At 52.4% G+C, this 18,541-nt stretch overlaps 1 non-coding gene across 1 annotated transcript; it reads right to left on the bottom strand.

Moving 5' to 3' along the window:
- Positions 1–12,582: 12,582 nt before the first annotated feature.
- Positions 12,583–12,667, bottom strand: TRNAR-UCG (transfer RNA arginine (anticodon UCG)). The gene has a single exon. It is a non-coding gene; the product is annotated as a tRNA-Arg (tRNA).
- Between the last annotated feature and the right edge of the window lie 5,874 nt (positions 12,668–18,541).

Here is an 18,541-nt window from a genome sequence, read left to right on the forward strand (position 1 = left end):
AGTCTCAAAGGCAAATGACAAGGACCAGAAGAAGGCAGTTGGAGCCCACATGTTCCCCTGTGTAACAGTTCAGTACATTCATTCTCCTGTTTCTTCTCCTCCGGACCAAACTCAAACCTGAAAGCTTTCACTTGAAACGATTTCACCAAAATGTCTTCTGTCCAACACTTGTTCCAGGAACTGTTGATTGGCTTAAACACACACCACCAAGCAAGCTGAAAAATGGCTGGCTAAGAATAATTAAACAGGTGTCTCTACAGTGGGATTCCTATGCCTTTTTAAATGTTTATTTATTTATTTGAGAGTGAGAGAGAGTAAGAGAGATAGACAGGGTGTGCACGAGCTGGGGAGGGCATAGAGAGAGGGAGAGAGAGAATCCCAAGCAGGTTCCAGATTGACAGTGCAGAGCCCCGTGCCGGGTTCCATCTCACAACTGTGAGATCGTGACCTGAGCCGAAATCAAGAGTCGGATACTTAACCAACTGAGCCACCCAGGTGCCCGTCCTATGCCTTTAATGTAAGTCTTGAATCTCCAAGAGGAAGACAGAGCATAAGGTGTTTGCAAGGCTTACTTGGCCACGGATGCTTCTTCCATGAAGGGACTTGTCTTTGGAATGCTTTGGGAAATGCAATCTGGTTATTCCACCCGATCTCCCAGCACCCAAACCCACACTTAGTTTTATATGGAAAGCAGGAGCTCAACTCCATGTGGGTCAGTGTCAACAGACCACCTGCCCCCAAACCACCATCACCCAGGACACTCTAAGGTGACGGCTGGGTTCAGCCTGCACTCATCTTGGTTCATCTTATCCTCTCAAAGAGCTACCTTCCTTGATGTGGCTCCAACCCTGCCCCTGCCAGAGAGCAAGCACTTGCCATAGCAGCTGATTCGCATGCCCCTACTTCTGTCCTTTACAGGCCATTCGTCTCCACCTTCTCCTGCTCCATTTATTAATTCTATTTACTTAGCAAATATTTATTGACTGCTTCCAGTATGATAGGCCCTAATCTGGGCACCAAGTACACAAGAGAAGTAAGAAATGGTCTCTCTCATCTACCGACATAAGAAAATAAAATGCTATGGCCATCATCGCTACCACCAGCATCAGCTTCCTCACCTTTATTACAAAGTAAGAATTAAGTTCTGATCACACAAGACACACTTCAACCAGCGCTGGTCCTGACCCACAGGAGCCGGAAATCTCAGGCAGACATGCTAATGCAGACACGTGTCTCCAAGTCAGCGAGTTGCTCACATCAATCAGCAGTTAAGGGCAAGTGCATTTCGGGAAGAAAGGCGGGGGTCAGTATCTAATGGTGAAGAGAGCGGGGAAAGGGGTCACAAGCATAGGGCAAGCATCACTCCTTTGCTCCGCCTGACCGGGGAGGGGCTTCAATGCCCAAGAGATGTAAAATGGAAGGGACGCCGGCTGGAGGCATGACTTATGGGAAGTATTTTATGCAAAAATGCCCCCTTTTGTTTTATATTTCAGTGCTTACAATATTTCTTAAAACCAGGAGAAAGGCAGAGGGCATTTGCCTCTGACCCCAGCTTCCAAGCAGCCATGCCCCTCAGCCGTTGCAGACAGAAGTGTCTGAGATATCCATACATCATCATGTGGAAGGCAGGCACTCCTTTGGCTTAAAAAGCCTAAAAAGTAGGAAAAGCCTCTTGAAGCCTAACTGGAACCCATTCTCTTTATTTTAATATTTTCAATTTATTTATTTATTTTGAGAGAGAGAGAGAGAGACAGCACGAGTGGGGGAGGGGCAGCAAGAGAGGGAGGGAGAGAATCCCAAGCAGGCTCTTCGTTCCCAGCGCAGAGCCTGATGTGGAACTTGAACCCACGAAGCCGTGCGATCATGATGTGAGTGGAAACCAAGAGTTGGACGCTTAACCAACTGAGCCATCTAGACTCCCTAACTGGAACCCATTCTTAATGTGGCTTAACTAGGTAACCCACAGTGTGGTTGGCCATTGTGGCCATGGAGTCAAGAATTTTGGCAGCTGAATGATACCTTCTTGGAGCAGCTTGCTCTGGCTCACTATCTGATTCTATTCTGAAGAACCATGCGTCTTATGCAGAACCCATTATCCCAGACCCCCAATTTCTGTACCTGCTCAGATCTTTCCTGAAGTCCCACTCTCACCCCCAATTCTGGCCTTCGGCCACTTGCCACTTGCCCCTGGCGCTTTTAGCCTGAGTGGCCCCTGGAATGCCTCACATTATTCTTAAAGTTCTCGAAGACTTTCTTCCTTCAGGGCAAAGGCCAAGCTCCAGCAGGTCCACTGTGGGGGGAGCCACTGAAGCCCCAGCCGAGGGGCCTGACCACAGAGGCTCTGGTTTGAGCTAATTTCACAACCTCAAAGTGAGGGGGCGTTCCTGCCTCCTGGGGCGAATGGTGCCCAAGGAACCACAGCTCACAACAAGGTCCCAGCACAGATGCTGGCTGTGCCTGCCCTCCAGACTCTTCTGAGGCTATGCTCCCATCAGGCTTGTCTAGGTAATGAACCACCAGCTGTGCTTCCTCAGGAAGCTCTGGCTGGCTGGGCAACACATTCTTTGGATTCTTTGTACATTTGGTGTTTCTGTTCCTTCCCTACTTCTCCCCCTTTTTCCTTCACTCTTGCTACTCTGGGCTTCCACCTCTCAAGAAAGTGTTCCCACGTCAGCTTTTGCCTCAGGCTCTGCTTGCTAGAGAGCCCAGGCCAAGACTGTGGGTGAGGGGCAGACAGACGGAAAGTACAAGGCTTTGGGCTCCTCCACAGCTCTGACCAGAACAGTCCTTCTCCCATCTGTGCTGTGGGTCAGAATCCCATATAGAATTTCATTTGAATAAAGAGCTCCACCCCATCCATATTAAAATGTGTTTTGGGGTGCCCGGGTGGCTCAGTCGGTTAAGCATCCCACTTCGGCTCAGATCATGGTCTCGAGGTTCACGAGTTCGAGGCCCACATTGGGCTGTGTGCTGACAGCTTACAGCACGGAGCCTGCTTCAGATTATGTGTCTCCCTCTCTCTCTGCCCATCCCCCGCTTGTGCACTTGAGCACGCTCTCTCTCTCTCTCTTAAAAATAAATAAACATTAAAAAAAATTAAAACGTTTAAAATCACTGAGCTAGACCAACCCTTTCATTTTGTCAGTAATGATACTGAAACATAAGGGGATTTTTCCCAAGCCCCCTTGGCTGTAAGTGACAGATCTGGGATAGTCTACACATAGTTTTCTCCAAAACACAGCTTTCCCCACAACACCACGGCTTTTTAACCAGGGGGAACACACCAGAATTGTCTAGGAACCTGAGAAAATATACACCTGCCTGGACCTCACTCCTGCCTGAGAACCTCCCTGTTGCCTAGGAAGGACAAGGGGCAAACACCGAGCCTGGAGTCAGACTGCCTGCCCATCTGGCAAAATTCTGCTTGAAACCCTCATATCTACTTAATCACTAGAACCCTGTACTTTGTGTATATAGAATGAATGCTCTGCTGAAACTGTCCTCGTAGAATCCATCCTTTATTCAGTCAAGAATAGAAAAATGAAGTGCTTGTCTTGGGCCAGCCTTTCTCAGTGGATTCCCAGGGCCACCACACAGTACATCTCCTTATTGTGGTTTCACAATCCAAGTTAGTTGTGTTTGAAGGCTCTGAGAAGTTCTGCAACAAGGAACCCTAGCTTTTCTTTACACTAAGGGTTTCTCCAACTGTGGCCATGAGAACATTTTGTGTATGTAACACCCATTCACTCCCACAGAATGAACTTGGGGAAATTCTGCTCTATTTTAAATTTGCCTTCAGGAAGCAAGCCTGAGATGGAGAGGGAGGAAATAAACCCTAACTATGTCTGCAAGGTTAGCTGACGTTCTACGTAGGCTGGTTCAATTATATGTCCCGATGGCTGCTGACCTGACATGCCCTCCTCTCACTGTCTACTCCTGCCATGAGAAGGAAACAATCAGCCAAGTCTGCTTTGCTTACTCTCCTTCTCCTCGCCCTCTGGGCCAAAGCCAAGGAATGGTTTGTTCAGCCTCTAGCTCTAGACCCCACTCACCATGAGGGAAATCCAGCTGTGCTCGTAAAAGGCAAGTTCAATGAGTATGTCAGATGTAAAGCTGATCTTGAGCGAAGACCAGGAAAGCCCTTGAAATGCTATGGTTTTCCTTTCCTACAGTCCCAGGGCCCTCTTCCTCCACTGCTCCTCTCCTCATGCTTCCTAATGAAAATACTCTTCCCCGTAAGACCTCGGAATTGATTCCACTAGTCTACGTTCAGTGCATCGACTGCAGAGGTGATATCCTCTTAGCTAGTGATCTGTTTTGTGCTGGAGTGACAAAACATTCCAAAATCCAATTTGCTGCTGCGAATCCTGGTTCATGGAGAAGGCACTGTGGAGCGGGAGGGGCTAGCCAAGCTTGGCCGGCAAAGAGAGGGTGCCGAACACCTCGCATGCACCTGTTGCTGCACGTCTGAGCAGGACCCCGCATCCACCAGTTTCGGCCACTCCCACTGTTGCGCCAGAGGGGAGGTGATGAAATGCACCCCTGGGAGCCACCTCGAGTTTGGCAGAAGCTTCTGCTCACCTTACAGCATAGAGAAGCCAAAAGACGTGCAGAATAAAAGTTTGTCTTTGGAGGGGAAAAAAAAGTACAAACCACTAACCACAAGAGTATCACCTGTGGCTATTCCCTAAAATGCTGAGGCCAGAGAGACCAAATCAGGCGGCTGAGGCCTGGCTCTGAGATGGGACAGCAGCCCCCGGCCAGGTCTACAGGTTCCTTCAGGACTTCCAAGCGTCCACCGCTCAGGATCCGGATGTCATTCCTAATCAAGTGCTCCACTCACACTGAGTGCACAGGATGACCTTCCACACACGCAGCCGTTGGCACCAACCTCCACTGAACCTCTGCTCCCACAATTATATGTGCCAGGCGCCCAGCGTTGCATGACACCCACAGGCAGAGACTCCTTTCCTGGCTTTCAAAGATTCCCTGGGGAATCTTTGGGGCTAATGAACCCGAGGGCTAATGAATGAACGAACCAACAAGTCCCTATTGTAAGCATCCTTCCCCAAGAGTGAAAAGACCATCCGCTATGTAGTGTCCTAGAGCCTTGGGCATTGGGCCTCAGTCCCTACAGCATCAAGATGGGAATAAACAGTGCCCCCCTCCCTTGCTGGATGTCAGTTTGCTCAGGCTTGAGATGTGGCCCCACCACCCACCAACTGTATGATCCTGGACAAAGTCTTTGGCCTCAGGCCTTTCAACTTCCTCGTGCAGGAAATGGGAATAATAACAGTAACTGGCTCTCTGGGTGGTTCCATGGAAGATAAGGGCCAACCTGCGTAAACCACTAAAATGATGCCCCATCCAAGTCCGCGCTGAATAGATATTAGCCACCACCATCACCATTGATTATTATTCCTTTCCATTCTGCTAGCTTTCACAAGGGCAAATACTCATGTCCACACAGCCTCTTCCCTGGGGAGGCTGATGCCGCGTGATCGTCAGGACAAGGGTCTGGGAGCCGGCCCAGACTCTCGCGGGGACTCAGGCAGCCTTTCTCCCAAGCTGCTTCATAGGAAGCAGAGAAGCAGCCTCCTCCTTGTGGAACAAGGCCTCTGCTCTGCCAATGAGGACCTCCTGCCTGCCTTCGCTTTTAAGACCCATCTCCTACCACTTAGCAGCAGAGCCCCCTTCGGTGTTCCCACTGACTCCACCTTCCTGCCAAGGAAGGCTGCGGGCCCACAGTGAGGAGAGAGGCATGAGAGAGAGTAAGTCTGGATGGAGGGGATCATGTGGGAGGTCAGGGTAGGCAGCAGCAGGGCCGGTAGCTTCCAAAGAGATACTGTCCGCAGGGCTCTGCACGGGCCAGGCATTGCACAATGGGGCCTGTAGGGCAATTACCCTAATCATGTGCATCTCCCAAACAGCCGTTTGATTTATTAGCGCGACGTCTTTTTAAAATGCCGCTCTTAAATATAAATAACACTTAATCATCCAGCTGTCGTTAAATTCATGTCATATTGATTTCTTGGAGTGCCACAAATTTGAGGGCGAATGGGCTGTCGGATGTGCGCACAAAGCTAAGAGGTGAATTAGCAAGTCGGGGGGGGGGGGGAGGGGAAGGGAGTGATGCAGAAGGAGGAACGGGGTGTCAGGGGAAGGAAATGAGCGCTGTTCTACTACCCCAGGGTCCACCGAGCTTCACATCAACACAAATGAGAAGAGGAGGGGAGAGCCTAAAAAAGAATGGTACATCTGTCACACAGACTAATCCCGGCGTGGATCTCGAGCCGGTTTTCCGTAGGGCTGCCGCCCATCCCCGCCCATCACGGAGCCACTCCAACAGGTCTCTGAGGTGGCATTGTCTGTGTAGTGCCTTCTCCTAGTGAGGATGGGGAGAAGCGGCTAAGAAATGCCCCCTAGCTGGCTAGGAGGAGAGAGATTGGCTGCAGTTTCTTTGCATCAAAGCCTAGTGATAACTAGGAGCTAAGAGCGGTTAATCTCCCCGCCCCCTCAGCTCTCTCCCCACTTCAGGACCACGGCCTCCCTAGAAGGCACCCCCCCCCTCAATTCCCAGCAGCCCTCATTGTGATTAAAAGGATGCGGAGGCCAAGTGCAGGCAGACTGTGCCGTGCAGATCTCCCTGTCTGCAGGGCACAGCAGCAGCAGAAGCCATGGAGAGGAGCAGAGGAGAAAGGAAACAAGTTGGTGGCCTCAGATGCCTCTGGAAATGTTTGCAGGCATCAGTGGGCATCCAGGATGAAGTCTTGGGAGGACAGAGGCGAGCCCACAAGGGAGTCCCAGATTGAGCAAGAAGGAACAGCACTCGCGGGCAACCCACGCTCACGGAGGAGCCCCTAGGGCACAGCCTAGCAGCAGCCAGGGTCCGCTGAAAAGAAGCACTCGTGATTGGGGTTTTTCTAGTATGACTCCCTTGCGAGTGCAAAGACCCTAGAGAACTTAGAAGGAAGTCCACAGAGGGGTGGGAGAGAGAGAGAAAAAAAGAGAGAGAGAGAGAGAGAGAGAGAGAGAGAGAGAGGCGACGTGCCATGCTCCAGGGCTCAGCGAGAGAGCCAGGAAAAAATTAGATGATGTACACTCAGCTTTACACAGATGTTAATTAATGCCTGCTTTGCCCTAGAAACCAAATCGGTACCTAATTCTAAGTGCAAAAAGTGTGGGGATTTTTTGAACCCATGTTTAAAAATGTTTAGCTTATAACTAGCATGACTGCTGGCTTTGCATGAACGTGACGGATCCTAAGGCTGCAAACACAGGAGGAAGGAAAGATAGAGAGGGAAGCGGGGAAGCGAGCAGAAGTCTGTGTGGAAGACACACAGACATTTCCGGAAGCTCAGCACACCATGCTTCAGCCCCATCAAGGTCCAGTGAGAGAATGTTTATCCAGGAGCCATCCACTGTTGCTGGGGCTATTTCTTCTGAAAACCATGTGTTCCTCGATGCATACGTGGGACCTCCGTGTCCACGCACTCATAGGGCATGCGTGTGGAAACGTTCCAGTTTTTCCACAGCCTGGAGGACAGAGGTGGGTCCCGCCATCACACTCTGGACGAGCGGATTGCGTTGAACTGACCCTTTGAGAAAGCACGCATGTATCTGGGTGTGCATACACACACCATTCTCAAAAAGAAAATAATGTTTCTCCCCCCTACTGGGTTCTCCCCATTGTGAGAGCTTTGCTTTAGTCCATCTACCCTTTCCAATCAGTCAAAGGGCGGTTACACACAGCACACAGCAGGAATACAATCTCCCCCCAGGGGCGTCTGCTCCTCTCCTCCCCAGCCTAGCTGAGAGACCTTTGCAGGATCCGAAAAAAGTTTGAAAATAGCAGAGATGGGGGTGCGCAGAGGGCCCTTTATTTCAGCACCCATCTTCAGGATTTACAGAATCAACCAAATCCTGTGCCCAACACTGAGGCCCCTTGTTCCAAAGAATGTTGACTCCTTTCCCCTAGCACTCTGGAAGACTCCCAACATATTTTTCCCACTGGTGAGTTTGTAGGACACTCTGAATACATGATCTTATATAAAGGGTACAAGTTCACCTCATTTCTTGCCAGGCTGCCCCACAAGCTACCCCAAAAGGGACAGCTAGAGAAACTCGGGGCCCTGCTATATTTACGTGCAACTCCAAAATCATGTTTTACTTGGACCTCACATTCTTCTCCCTACAACAACCGAGCCCGAATGAATTGCTCTTTGACCCCCCGATGGAAACTGCAAAAAAGCCCTTTTGGAGCCCCAACCACCTCCTACCTCCTCCAGAAAAAGTTTGAAAATGAGCAGCCTGTGAAACTCCAGCTGGGCAGAAAAGGAAAGGAAAGGCTTTAGGGAAATAGAACCTTGAACCACAGGCTTCTGGAGAGTGGTTCTGCACAGTCAAAAGCAACCTGGCTTTGGGGAACACTGGCAAACCCAAGAATGCCTGGCCTCCTTACAGGGGGGCACTGCTGAGGTGGTCGTGAGAGAGGGGACCTTCCTCCCTTCCCTACAACACCCTCCTCCGCCCCCTTTCAGTTCTATTTCTCAGACACACACCTCCAAAGGCATGTGACAGGTGTTAGCTGGAGGCACAGCAAAACAGCCCCATGCTTTCCCACACAGCGTAGAGGGAAGAGTAGAGAGGTGAAAGGGATACCCAAGACCTGTGTCCCCAAGCCCTGGCGGCTTGCTGTTGCGGACAGATTGGAGATGTGAATAGGTCGTACCTCTTATGGAGGATCTGACCCCCATACGCTCTCCCTAGACCAGCCACACACCCAATGCCATGCGGAAGCCCCTTCCTGCCTGGAATCCCGGCGCATTCCCGGGGAAGCAGTGCAATGCTTCCGAAAGGCGTTTGTGCTGCCTCTTACTGGGGAAACGCAATGCCTGTTCCATATGCACCGCCCTACAGAACTGCAGCCCCATCTGCCTATGTGGCCTCCTCCCTGCACGCTGGGCCACCACGCTCTCCAAATATCTGCCAGAATATCTATCTGTCGGTCTGTCTCCCGTCAAAATCCCAGGGTGTCCAAAGGCCACGGAGCGGAGATGACGCTGGGCGGGTCTCCCCAAACCTCCCATTACTTCTCCCGTTTTGAAAACCAGCTAGAAATACCAGGGGCCGGGGAACTGAAAAATCGCTCCCTCAGCCTACCCTGGTGGGAGGGAGAGGCAGGCATACGCAGAATCCCACCCTGAAAGTCCTAGGTAAGAGAAGTGTGAGTCCGGATCGTCAGAGGAGAAAGAACAGGGGGAAATACCTGCTGTGGCCGCGCCGCACCTACGCGGGTGTCCAGGTGGGACGTGGGCAGGTGCGTGTGCGCGGCGTGTGCCAGTGTGTGTGTGTGTGTGTGTGTGTGTGTGTGTGTGTATGCGCGCGCGAGTGTGTGTGTGTGTGTGTGTGTGTGTGTGTGTGTGTGTGTGCGTGCGTGCAGCGGGCTGGCTCCAGGGCAGCCGAGGACTCCCGGACCGAGCCGGGTACCTCCGCCCGCGCTGCCCTCGCCCTCCCGCCGGCTCCTTACCTGGAAGCGCCGCTCTTGCCTCCTTCAGCGGGAGCGCCGCATTGACACTGCAGATGGTGCCTGTGCCGCTGCCTCTCGTCCTCCTCTGAACGTGTGCGTGTGCGCGCGTGTGGCTGCCTCCTCCAGCCCCAGCCCCGAACGCAAATACTCCGCCGAGGCACCGGGAACCCGGGAGGAGGCAAGGGAAACGCAGGGCGAAATCACAGCCTGCGGGGCTTGACAGCTCCTCCGGCGGCGTCCGAGGTGGGCGGAATGTCCAACAAAAAGGTCGGAGAATGTGGATCGGATCCAAGCACCCCTTTCCTCCACCTAGCCCGGAGCCGGAGCGGCGGCGGCGGCGGCGGCGGCGGCTCTCTGGGGCTGCGGTGGCGACGCGGGGCTGCCCCCCTTCGTCCCCACCCCCGCGGGCTGAATGTCCTTGATGCCAAGCGGGCACGGCGGCGTCACTCCGCGCCGCCCATGCTCGCCCGGTCGGGCCGCTGCCCGGGCGCGGCGAGTGCGCGGGGGACCCGCCGGGGAGCGCTCTCGGCGCCTCTGCGCGCCTCCCTGGGCAGCGGCGGCCGCCCCCCGGCAGTCCGCGACCGGCCGCGCCGCTGCCGCCCCCGCCCCCGCCCCCGCCCCCGCCGGGGGACTGGCCGGGCGGTGCAGAGGGCCCGGGGCTGGGGGGCCGCGGGAGCCGCCGGCTGCTCCCCGGGGAGGCGCGGGGCTGCGGCGGTGGCGGCGGCGGCGCCTGGCGCTGCGGCGGCGGAGAGCGCGGCCGCGGGCGGAGCCGGGCCTCCCGGGCGCGCCCCCGGCCCCCCGGGCGGGCTGCTCGCAAAGTTTGCAGGGGGCAGGGAGCGGGGCCGCCGCTGGCTCGGCCGCCGCCGGAGCTCCCGGGCTGCCTGCTGCCGCCGCGGCTCGCTGCTGCTGTGCATTGAAGCCCGGCCAAGCGCTGCAAAAACTCCAGCTGCCTGGCGCTCTCTGGGTCCTCCTCTCCTCCCTCCCGCCCTCCCTGCTTCCCTGCCTCCCTCCCTCGCCTCGCCTCCTCCCCTCCCCTGCCGCCCGCCGCCCGCCGCCGCTCCCTCTCTGGCTCGCTCGGGCTGGCTCGGAGCTCGCGGCTGACATCTAGACCGACGGAGGGCGGCCGGCAGAGGGGGCAGGGGGCGCCTCCCCCACTCCGCGCCCGCGGCCGCCCGCCCCGCTGGCGCTCCCCGCCCCCCCCCCCCCCGCACGGACGTTGGCGGACACCCCCCTCGTCCCCTCGGCCCGCGCCCGACGACCCTGCCGGTGGCGATGTGGGGCAGAGAGGGACGGGTACGCGGTGACACGGGCGCGGGGCGCCCACTCGGAAGGAGGCACGCTCAGCCTCCTCGGGATGCGGGCGCTGCCGGTCGGAGGGACCCTCAGGTGCGCAGAGCTGACACAGGCGCACGCACCTATCCCTAATCAGAACCCCAGCACCCCTCCGCGGCACCCAAGGACGGAGGCCCGGGCGAGAGAGCATGAATGGCCGAGTGCCCTGGAGCTTACTCAGTAACCTGACGCGTCTATTCATGTTTATATTGAGGGGCTGACCTGGCTCCTGTTCTCAGAAACCTCGACCACAGAACAGACAATGCCGACATCAGGGCAGTTTCGGAAGTCCGAAGAAAGAAATCACGTTGCTGTGGTTTCGACAGCCATCTGGCAGAGAGGAAATATGCGGAAAGGAAGTGGGTAGCACCACCTCTGAAACCTCTGCCTAGATCCTCCTGGGAGTGTGCCCCCCTCCCACCAGGAGAAGCCTAAAAGAGTCCCACACTCAGGTACCGGCTCTGCACAAGGCCCTGCTCCCCACCCCCAACATAGTCCCAGGGAACCATCAGTTGTGTCACTAAGTGCCTCAGCAGTCGCTGAGGACCATCCAAAGGAGCCAGAGTTGTTGGCCTCCTCTCTCAGGACTCCTCAACTTTCCTTTTCCTATAGGCACCCAACTTCCTGCCCCTTACTGTCCCTCCCATCAAAACATCTCTTGAGAATCTTCCCATTAGGTGGACGTGATGGATGACAGCATAAATCCTGACACCTTCCTGTAGGGGTTATATTTTCACAGAAATCCAAGTTGTAAACTGGTGAGTCTTTGAAAGGAGCTGGGAGCTGACCAGCTCTACCAGCCCCAAGGCAGGCAACATAGTCAGGTCAGGCAGGTCCATCCAGATAGCACCTTGTTGAAGCTTTGCTCTCAAAGGTGGGGGCCTCAATGAAAAGAAGAGCCAAGCCAGAGCCGGGGGCGAGGAGGACACCAGACATTTGCTTGTTTGGTTAGAGGTTGTTCCAGGAGACAGCGTGGAGCCCTTGTGGCCTCTGGTTCTCTGCTGAGCACTGCATGGCCCAGAAAGCAGCAAGGAGTTATCTCATTAGCGTGCCTTAATACATTGATCTGGCTCCTGTCCTCTCAGAAACCCTGGATCCCAGACTCTAGATAAAGCCCGCAATATCAGGTTAGTTTAGGAAGTCCGGAGAAACACATAACAAAATAACTCAATGCCACTGTTCCTTGGACCTCCATCCAGGCTGAGGAAGCCCAGGGTCAAATGTCTCTCTAGGAAGGACTGAGACTAGGGTGAGGCACTCAGGATGCAAAATTTAAGGAGGTGCTCAGGCTCAGGGTCCTGTAAGGCTGGCCTCGCACCGGCCCTGGTCCCACTCTAAGGTTTCTGCTCTAAAATTTCTGCACAGGATCATCACAAGCCTTTCCCAGAGGTGACAGCACAGATAGATAACCCCATGGAAAACCATAATGGGTTACTTAAGGAATATGGCTCAATAAAGGCAGAGTGGGGTTGTGGGGGAGGAGGCGAGCCTTTCAAATGTGTTTGCCACTCAGCTTTCAGGGTATGTCATAAAAATGCTGAAAGCGAGAGGAAGCAAGAAAACATCTTTGCCTCCATTCTCAGCCATTCTAACGTGTATTTTTTAATTATGTTTATTTATTTTGAGAAAGAGACAGAGACAGAGTGCAAGCAGGGGAGGGGCAGAGAGAGAGGGAGACACAGAATCTGAAGCAGGCTCCAGGCTCTGAGCTATAAGCACGGAGCCCAACACGGGGTTCGAACCCACGAACCGTGATATCATGACCTGATCCGAAGTCAGACGCTCAACCGACTGAGCCACCCAGGCACCCCTAACATGTATTTTTAATATAACTGATTTTCCCTCCTGTAGCCTCTTTGTGCACTGTGTGTGTGTGTGTGTGTGTGTGTGTGTGTGTGTGTATGAATATCGCTGGTGAGCCCCAGGGTCAATTTCTGATGGATGGATGGTAAGTCAAACACCTTTTTTAGAGGTGGCAAATAAAATATATTTATTATTCTTTATCTTCTGCCTAGTGTGTGGTGTCACTTGTTTTCATTCAGAAAAACGGATGCCATGTGGTGCCTGAAGAGTAATGACAGAACCAAATGACAGAAAAGAAGGGAGGCAAAAAGTTGGCCCAACCACGGGACGGTGAGTGGCCCCAGCTGAGTCTCTCATCATTAACAGGGCCATATGGCCAACCATGTTCTCCCTCCTTCCCCTCCAGTTAGTAACACGGAGGAAGCTATGTTGCATGGGTGGTTATATAATACCATTGTAAGGGAGAACAGGAAGGGTCAAATTAGCAGCAGTGTGGGGCTTGATATTATTATTATTATTATGGCCTCTTGGATTTCTTCTTTCAAAGCTGGAGAGTGAGATGGGGTAGGATGGGTAGGACTCTACACTGGAAGCAAGAAGACTTGGTCCTAGCCTAGGCACCGCCACCCACGAATGCTATGATTTGGAGATCTCACGTTCTCATCTGCCCCACTTACCCCTTAAAGATAGTGACATTCAAAGGAAATGCTACCTATTCATGCACTTGGAAACTCTCGAATACGTGCAATACACATCCAAGGAATTAGCACTGCTTTGCAGAAGGACATATCGCCCCTTTTTTAATGGCACAGTACAGGGGGGCAGGAAAGTCCTCTGTTGTCTTGACCCTTCTCTATGAATAGACACACTGGGAAGGGCAAGCTCTAGAACAGCTCAAAATGGGTTTCTGCATGAGTTACAAACCCTTCTCCCTCTCATACCTCCTGCAGCCCCTGCCAGCTGGTGAGGGGCAAAGAGGAACCCAAACTTTCTCCAACTGACATCGGATCTGTAAGTCACCCCTTCTACCCCAGGCCGGTGAGGAAACCCAGTCGTCATTGCCTGGCCCCACGGCCACAAGAGGGAGAAGTGAAATGTCATATTGCTTCATAACGTCCTGTCTTCCAAGGAGGCGATTTTTTGTGGCAATTTGGTTGTGGTTTATTGAGGGGCTTGAGGAGAAAAGTATTGGCCCATCACTCACAGCTGAGTAAAAGGGCCAGATTTAATAGGAGAGAGGAGAAGAAATCCTTAAGTTTTCCTTCACTTAGCTACCACCATTTTATTAGCCTAGGAACAGAACCGCTATTTAAGTTGATAAAAGCCAGATTTGCTTGTTAAATAAATCACCAGAGCCTGGTGGTGCTATAGAGAAATTTTTTCCCCCAAGAGCTGGCCCCATGGCTGGGTTTTATACAGCACCCAGTGCACTAGACGAAAACCACAGGAAGGCAGCAGCTTAAAAACCTAAATTGTGGCGCCACCTGCAGGAGAGTAGAAATATCAACATTATCCGAACTGCGCAGAGACTGGGAGGGAAGGGAGAGCCTTCCCAGGTGACACCTCCCTGGATGAGATGCAGACAGTAGGAAGGGCCCCCAACTCCCCACTGCCCCCTGCTTCCTGGATGTGTCAACATATGTCCACTGTACATTCCAGCGACCTTCAATTCTGCGTCCTTGAAAGCTGACACTTCGATGTAGGACAGCTGTTCTCAAGATTCTCAGTCCATTGAAACAAACTTATTCTTTCCTCTGATGCCTAAGGGGTTAAGCTTCTAACCCAACGGTTCTATTTTTGACACTGCAGGCCATAGAACAGTAAAAAAGGACAGAGAAATGGCTGCCCTTGGAACTGAGGGAGAAGTCTCTCTGGGTCACCACAGTCCCGAATTGTGGCTTGAACTTGGTAGCTGGGTACAGTCAGTAGACCCACACTGTCCCAGGCTTCTCTAGCCTGTGGGTGCTAGCAAAGATACAGAGATGTTAACACCTGAATCGCAGCTCCCAGCCCGCCCCTGCTCACACAGACCTGGCCTCTGCTGACAACTCCCTCCCTGTCTCCCTCATTATGTCACAGGACCCCCCCACACACACACGCACAACCATGGTGGCTGTGCTTAGGAACCAGTCTGATCATGTTTTTCTCCATAGGGTCCATCACAAAAGTCTACCGCCTACAGAAGCCATTTGATGGAAGGACATCACTCCCATCGCCCCTGCCCACCTATACTGCTGGACACAACTGGCCATGCTGCTCTGTTGTGGTTTCCCAGGCTACACGGCAGGGGCGGGTGGGGGGGAGCTGGTATCAGGGTGGGGAGGGTGCCTCCCCCACCCCCACTCACACATTGTGCAGGTATTGGTGATCTGGGCCCTGAAGCAGCTCCCGTGGTCCAAGTCTTCCTCCCCTACCTCCCCAGACCCCTTCATCCACCACACCCTCTCCACAATTCTTCCTTCTCTCTCGGCTAACACACAAACTTGTATTTTCAACTGCAGGAACCAGAAATTAGAGGACGCAGAAGCAGGATGGAGGGTGAGGTGGCGGGGGAGGGGATGTGACCTAACCTCGTTTGCCAGAAAATAGCAGAGTCCCAGCTCTGGCCAGTTCTTTATCTTGCTCAACCAGAAAAGGTAAACACTTCAGTCCCAGAAGGCACGAGGTCCTACAGTGTGCCTGAATTCACGGACCGAATGCAATTCATGGCTCCCACATGAAGGCTCCATCTTGCCTCTTCCCAGCACTTGCCAAGTAGCTTAAGTGAGTCACTTGGCCCCTCTGACTAGGATACAAAGAACAGAAAGGCCCGAAGTCACTTTCCTTTGCAATGAAGATGGGTTTGTGCTGATAGGTTGAACAGTCTTGTCTGGTAACATACATTTCCAAGATGATTGCCAGGTGGCCTAAGTATAACCTCCTAAATAACTGTGACAGCCAGCCTCCAAAATGGCCCTAAAAATCCTTGCCATCTGGTACTCATGCCCTCACGCAGTCCCCTCCCACACTGAATTGGAGCTGACTTAGGTGACCAAGAAGACTTTACTGCAGAAGTGACCACATGTGATTTCCAAGCTAGGTCACAAGAGACATGGCAGCTTCCAGCCTGGGCTTTTGCATCACTCACATTGGGGCAAGGGAGCTGCCCTTTGGTGAGGACCCTTGAGCAGCCTTGTAGAAAGGACATATCTGAGGTTCTGAGGAACTGAGGTTCCCAGCCAACTCCTGGCAAAACTTGACATCCCATGAGTGAGCCCTTGGAAGAGGATTCTCTAGCCCTGTTCAAGTCTTCAGATGATCCCAGCTTTCAGTCTTCTGACTGAGGTCCTGGACATTGTGGAGCAGCGACTAGATGTTGTTGGAGGTGCTCTGTTTTGAAGCAATAGATAACTAATACAGTGACTTACAGAGAGGGAATCCTTCCCCTGACCTTGGCCTCATTAGCCTCTTACTCTTATTATTTGAGCCCACTTGGCTTTAGAAGAAGAAGGGCAGAGGAGGCCATGCTTGGTGCATGACAGTGACCATACTGGGCAGGACTGGGCACCAAAATGTGCCCTGCCAGGGACTCCCTTCAGAGCTCTTCGCATCAAGCATCTTAGAATATCCCAACGTGTTAAGTAAAAATGAGAAAACCCAGCCAGGGCGCTGGAAACCATCAGCCCACGGAATGCTCAAGTTAAGCACTCACCTGAAGTCCCAGGGGGGAGTCAGTTCCAGAGAGTCAGCCTCGGGGACACACAGCAGTGAAGTGGTACTGGATCCTGCTCTCTTGAACCGGCTGTCTGGCACCTGCCTTCCCAGGATCCTCTCGGAGGTCAGACTGTGTGGGACTTCAGTGTGAGCACCAGTCCCTATGGTGCTAAGGGAGTTCCCTAGCCCTGACCCTGACCTTTACTGTACTGCAGGGGAGGAGGGAAGTCCAGGGACTCTTCTTGTCACAGCAAGAAGAGACTGGAAATAAGAAGTGGCTGGAAGCTGACACTGCAGTTTTCCGTCCACACAGGGCCCCATGAGGACTGGGTCACATCATCTTCTCTCGGGCTTCAGAGGATCTCCTCAACCCTGAGCAGCTTCTGGAAAACTAAGCAGAGCCTATGGGTTGGCAGTGAGGCCAAGGCATGCACGAGGAAGAAAGGGGGAAGGAAGAAAGTAGCAATAGAGAAGAATAAGAAGGGCAGAGGTGACCATACTAACTCAGAGTAGAAAGAGAGCCATGGACGGCCTCTGCGAGTTTCCAGAGATGGTGCAAGGGCCTGTCATGACCTCTTTCCTCTTTAACATCTCCCTCCAGGACTCTGAAACCTGACTCCATTCTCCCTCTGGCCCCATTCTCTTTCCCCTGTTTTTAAAGGGCTTCCTCCCAGTGCACCTCCGCTGACTGCAGTCTTTACAAATGCTGAGTGTCCCTTGTGAGGTCCTTGTGAGGTTCTTGTGAGCCCCAAGGCCACCGCGGCATACAGCTGCTGAAGAGCTGGGGGGAGAGCCAACTGTGTGCCTCTCTCCCCAAGTGTGCATTCAGTGACGGTGTACTGATAGCCAGCAATCAGTTGGAAACATTTACACCACGGGAATCAAACCACACACCGGGGCTTTTGTTTTCGTGGACAGCCAGTTGTTAAACATTTCCCAGTGCGCCCCAGGACCAGCAATACGCCAAGAATAAGGTGGGTCAGCCCAGATCAGTCCTGCTTCGTTGCTCAGCTGACTATTCACAGACACCCAGAAAACGCACCACCAATGTCAGCTTAATTTAGTGTAGCTGTAATCAGAGTAAGGGCTGCCTTCTGCCCATACCCCACCTCTCGATAATAAGAAAAAATTAATATATACCCTTTCCAGTAGCTGTTTTTCCCAAGTCCTATATTTAAGGGGATTTGACTCATATTTTCTAACACCAGAATCAAGAAGGAAAGTGATTTCCCTTCCCTGCTAGGTAAACTGAGGCAAGGGTCATTGAAGTGATATATCTCAGATTACATAGGTATCCAAATTGTAAACTTGTTCACACCTGTCATTTACTGCCTCGGCTTCAAATTTAAGATTAACACTCTGTGTTTGGCAACAATTCTATTTTCGTTCCCTCAAAGCACTGCTGTTAAAATCAGGGTACAGTCATGCAGTAGAACCGGTGTTAACCTTAAACAAATGAAGTAAATCTATGTTATCTATGCTCTGAAAAAACAAGCGCAGAGTATTTGTATACATATTTGCATATTTGTTAACCTACAGAATAGTATGCATATATCTATATAGGCTTAAATATACATAGAACATTTTGTAAGTTACCAGCAGAAACCTCAGAGCGGGAGCTAGAGCGATATATATTTCATTGTTTTACTGTACATCCTTTGTTCTTTTTGACATTTTACCATGTGCAAGTATTTCATTCCCCATTTTTTAAAAAAGCTACTTTAAAAGGAACAAAAAACACTGCTGCTAAAAGCATCTTCATCACGCCTCTAGTCCTCTACGCTCTCTCTTCTTGAATCCAGCCAGCCACTCCTCCACCCCATCTGTATCACAGTCAAGCTTGCCTTTGTTCCAGTTTCCGACTATCGGTGCCATCTTGCTCCTCTTTTGTGGGCCGCCTTGAAGGTCACATGGCATCCTGTCTGCCAGGCACGATGGGGTAAACATCCCACAGGTTGAGTCCTCTGCTCTCATTTTCTAAAGACCACCCAGTGCCCTTCTCGGCCTAGGGACTTCTATTTGGCCCTAATTGATCAGAGAGATTCCAGGAATGATCCAGAACATGCTTTCTGGGATAAAACAAGCAGCTTTAGGTCAAGTCAAAGGCCATAGTCTTCTACAGTGGGATCAGTAAACTCCTGGAAGCTAACACCCAGAGATGGTCCAGGCTAAAGTTACCACGAT

The sequence above is a fragment of the Panthera pardus genome, unplaced genomic scaffold, assembly GCF_024362965.1.
Source record: "Panthera pardus isolate Hobbes unplaced genomic scaffold, ASM2436296v1 HiC_scaffold_8, whole genome shotgun sequence".
NCBI lineage: Eukaryota > Metazoa > Chordata > Mammalia > Carnivora > Felidae > Panthera > Panthera pardus.